Below are 5197 nucleotides of genomic sequence, written 5' to 3' on the forward strand. Positions count from 1 at the left end.
CCCCAGGGGTTCGTTGAGTCACTCTCAGGGGTTCGGTAGGCGTCAAGACACACACAGTATAGCCCGGTTCACACTAGCAATGTCGGGCCGTTTTTATATATACCTATGTTTTGAAGAAATCATATTTTATTTTTCCAACTACGAAGGGTTCGGTGAATGTACTGATGAAGTTTGCAGGGTTCAGTACCTCCAATAAGGTTAAGAACCACTGTTCTAGAGTGATGCTATTTTGGCATCAATGTGTCCCATGCAGTGATGACACGATTAAAGGCCCCCGCAAGCGGATATATATGGAAGCATTTCCAGGTCTATTACTCCCTGTAATACTTTTGGATCAGGATGGATTACCGTTGCAGCAGGTTTTTTTAAGATTGGTGGCCAGTACTATCTGTTGGTCGGAGTTCAGAAGACCGGTATGTGTGGACTTCCAAGTGAAGGCAGATGTTTGTCTGCTATAATTCAATACAATTCTTGATCATTTTAAGCAGCGGTTGAGCGACCATTGGAGCATGAGCCTTGGAAAATTCTGCACTACACACAACCAGCACCTAGTGGCACGGTGGCTCAGGTGCTTGCACTGCTTGCACTGCAGCCTCAAAGCAAGAAGGTCATGGGTTCGATTCCCGCATGGGGCGCTGTTGGCTCTGGGGGGCAGGTCCTCCCCAGACCTTCAGTGCTCAGGTGGGCTATCTCCCGGGCCTTTCTGTGTGGAGTTTGCATGTTCTCCCCGTGTTCACTAAAAAAAACATGCAAAAGAACAGAACACTCTTTGTCGGTCCCTGACCAAGACAGACGGTTCACCTCGCCGGGCGCTTAAAAAAAAAAAGCTGCCCACTGCTCCTGGGGTCCTGGAGGAAGGACAGTCCGGGATGGGATAAATGCAGAAGCACGACCTCAGGCCTGCGTGTGTGTGTGTGTGTGTCCTGTGTCGCCTCCATTTATTCACGTGTGTTGCAGTGTGTCGCTTGTGCGATTAAAGTCTGACAATTATTATACCGATTGAAAATGTCATTATGGCTGTGACAATCTCCTCTGAAGTGAAATTAACATCTGGGACGTTGCTGGCTCTATCGCTGAGACTGGGAATTGCTTTTTGTCTAGAAAATTATTCATCGCTGAATCAGATATGCTTCACGTAGGAGTAGAGGTTAGTATAATAGTCCACAAATCAGTCATTATAGCACCTGTACCAGATTTGAATTGAAAACTTCACCTACTCACTTGATTGTCTGGACAGCTGTCTGTCTGGTTTGTCTGTTAACTCAAAGTTCCTGTTGTACGGTGTTCATATTAGGACATCCTCAGATCTCAGACTCAAGTGTCAGACTCAAACGAAAAGGTGTTTGGTTTGACAAAGTTTTGTGTGAGGATGACGCCGTTTGGTTTGACAAAGTTTTGTGTGAGGATGACGCCGTTTGGTTTGACAACGTTTTGTGTGAGGATGACGCCGTTTGGTTTGACAAAGTTTTGTGTGAGGATGACAGAGGTTTTTCTGAGACTGAAGCCGTTTCGCCTGAGTCTGACTACTTTTGGTCTGAGACCTGACGCCTTTTCGTTTGAGTCTGACATTTGAGTCTGAGATCTGAGGATGTCCTAATATGAACACAGCTCTGTTTGAGGCTAAGAATTATTGGCTATCAAAAAAATGTGCTAGCAAGCTGCAATAATATCAATCATTCATTGATACAAAGGGCATTTGTGTGCTGGAAAAGTAGGCCTTATAGATACAAACCTTTATTTCACTCTGAAATCGCCCGTTTCCAGTACATGTTGAAACTTGAAAACCGCTGAGCAGGACGGTTGGAAGAGTAACGACTGTTACAGCTCAAATAATGAAACATTTAAGTTAAAGTGACATTTACATTTACATTTAGTCATTTAGCAGACGCTTTTGTCCAAAGCGACGTACAAGGGAGAGAACAGTCAAGCTAAGAGCAATAAAAAGCATGGTGTAACAATAAATACTACTTTACATGAGAATTAGAAAACAACGACCAACGACGTGAAAAAGGGAAAAGAAGTGCAGGAATGTAACTGCTGAAGTGCAAGTTAAGCGCTAGTCAGGTGACCCAGTGACCCAGCCGCTGGGTAGATTATGTGACTGTATCTGGTGGAGGAGAGGAGGGGGCACTGTCTTCAACCACTAACCCAGCGGCTGGGTGACAGAAAACAACCCAGAATGAGTTCAAATAACCCAACAAAATGACCCAACAGCCTTAACCCAGCGTTTGGGTTGAAGAAACAACCCAGAATGAGTTCAAATAACCCAACAAAATGACCCAACAGCCTTAACCCAGCGTTTGGGTTGAAGAAACAACCCATCATCTCCCTTTTGAATCAAGTTGCAATCATTCTAATTCATCACCTTTGGCAACCTTTGGTCTAAAAGAACCAGCCTGAAAGCAACAGTAAGACATTTGGTCCAAAAACTAACAGGGTAACTACTTAAACTAACAGGGTAACTACTTAAACTAACAGGGTAACTACTTAAACTAACAGGGTAACTACTTAAACTAACAGGGTAACTACTTAAACTAACAGGGTAACTACTTAAACTAACAGGGTAACTACTTAAACTAACAGGGTAACTTCTTAAACTAACAGGGTAACTACTTAAACTAACAGGGTAACTACTTAAACTAACAGGGTAACTTCTTAAACTAACAGGGTAACTACTTAAACTAACAGGGTAACTACTTAAACTAACAGGGTAACTACCTAAACTAACAGGGTAACTACTTAAACTAACAGGGTAACTACTTAAACTAACAGGGTAACTACCTAAAAGGGATGCAAAAACCTTACACCAACAAGAGCACAGCTGGCATTGATCAAAGTTTTTCTCGGTTGCTGACTGATTTGTTTTTAGATTTAAGAAACCAGACCTTTTCTTTTCAATGACATGCATAACACACAATTATATAGACATCATAACACAAAACATGAAATTAATAATAATTGATAATTGATAATAACTAAAATAACATGGCTGTTAAATATAACATAGACCTCATGTTCATGTACTGTTATTAAAACATTATGGCAGAGTATTTGTTTTGACTTGAAAAACATGTTGAGGAATGCTTCAGCTCTCCCGAAGACGAAGGTGTCACCGTGCGGTTCAAGGCAATCTCACACAGAAAAAAAGGGAAGAAATCTGGTATTGTACAGAGTCATGTTATCTGGTGTGGTTGTCATGGAAACTAACCCTTTTCTGAGAAGAGCTGTGAGAAGATGTAGGAGGTAAAAGAGAGTTTTATTATGCAACAGCTGACCTTTTATGTATGTGTACTGCATATTCAGAGGTGACTAGAACTATTTTTACACCTGCTTAACCATAGCTGCCAATTTTCTCTTTTGACCACAATTTCCAATCATTTTTTGAGAATGGACCTTATGTGGACCTTATACCAGTTTTGCAATCACACTGGAAGTACTTCATCTTGGTTGCAAAACTGATGCACATGCTACAACCATTTTCACCATCTATTTCTTCAGACCAGGTGCTGCCAAACCTGCCCTCCATCTACAATAATGTCTCCGAACACAAATGACTCCCTCTCACGTGTTCATCTAGCCCGGCTCAGCCCATTTAATCCCACATTCACTGTGTTCATGGTGACCTTTTTCAGTGATTTCAAATTGGGCATAGTTTATGCTCATTAATACAAATGATATTGAAAATAGATCAGAGGGTTATTTTACGGGGGGCTTTAGTCCCACTCAAATATCCTCACTAGTTTAAAGTTATCAATTTCTCTACCATTTAAAAAAAAAATCAATCCACGATTGTGTCACTGTGTCTCTGTCAACACCTCCACTTCAGGACAGGTGCTTGGACCACGGGGAAAGATACTCTTGTCCTAATCCACCTTCCATTGGCTCTGCCACATTCTCTGTCACTTTGGTAGTTACCACTTTCATTTCAAATATAGTTGAATAGCAAAACCAAATTTCACCCTTTAGTATCATCATAAAAGGTTAAAGTTATGTTACCACCTTCATTTAATGGTAAGATATAGTCAATGTTGCTAACCAACTCTTATTTCCGACTGCTGTTCATTAGGCTACTACTGAAGAAAGCTACACTGCAAGTTGATCCATCGATTTTTCATTTAGAGTTGTTTTTAGGAAAGAAGTGTCTAGAAATAACTATGGTCACTTCTTCATATGCTTTTCCTTCTTCCTTCCTTTCAAAATAATCATGTTATTGACATTTTGCCATAGGTTGTTGTTTTAAACAGTCATCCCAATCCTATGGATATGTTATATACCTTATTCAAGGGAGTCACAGGCAACTCTACTGAAGGCCAGTCTGTGGAGAAGGCATTGCTTGTTCAGTAAACTATCCAATGGAATTGAATGTTCACATATTCAGTTTTGCTTTATCTGAATTGGATTCTGTGTTACAACAAGTAGGGGAGGGGGGGGGGGGGGGGGGGGGGAGAGAGAGAAAGAGAGGTAGGGGGAGGGACTGACTGAACGGCCAAAAGAAGCAGGTCTGGATAGGGGCTTATTTAAATAATACCAGTAACTTATGGAAGAGATAAGATTTGCCTGGCCACAGTGCTTTTGTTTGATTTGTGCCTGTTGTAACCCATTAGCATTTATGACAGTGGCACTTAATGCAAATTGCGGTGAGATCCACTGTGTATCAATTTGGAAAAAATAGCTTGTTTGTTTCATGGGCATTGCTTTATGTTTGAGGTAAATTGTGTGTTATGCTATAAATTAATGACAGCTCATGAAAATGAACACTGATATCTGGGTACCACAAGTCTTTGGTAATCTTGGAATTACGTAAAAAGTGAGATTTGCTGTGTCAATCTTTTAATTTAAATCATGACATTGTATTGTAGACCTAAATACAATGGACTTAGAACGGAGGAAATCAACATTGTTAATATAACAGCACTTACAATTAAATATATGAAATATATATCAAATACATTTCTGGCAACATTTAAGAGTACTTTGCTTAATTATCCAATAATTCCAAAAAAGGAAAAAATGGTTATATATATATATATATATATATCTGCAGTCGCATGCAGAGATAACTATAGGTTACAGGGAAATGATATATTGCTGAAAGGGACGTGATTAAGTTGTGTGGTCAGTATCTGACACGCTTCTTCCACTGTCAGTTCCCTCATTTATCACACGGGAGCCAAAGAAGCATTCTGTGTATGGCCGT

This window comes from Clupea harengus, chromosome 5 (genome assembly GCF_900700415.2).
Source record: "Clupea harengus chromosome 5, Ch_v2.0.2, whole genome shotgun sequence".
NCBI lineage: Eukaryota > Metazoa > Chordata > Actinopteri > Clupeiformes > Clupeidae > Clupea > Clupea harengus.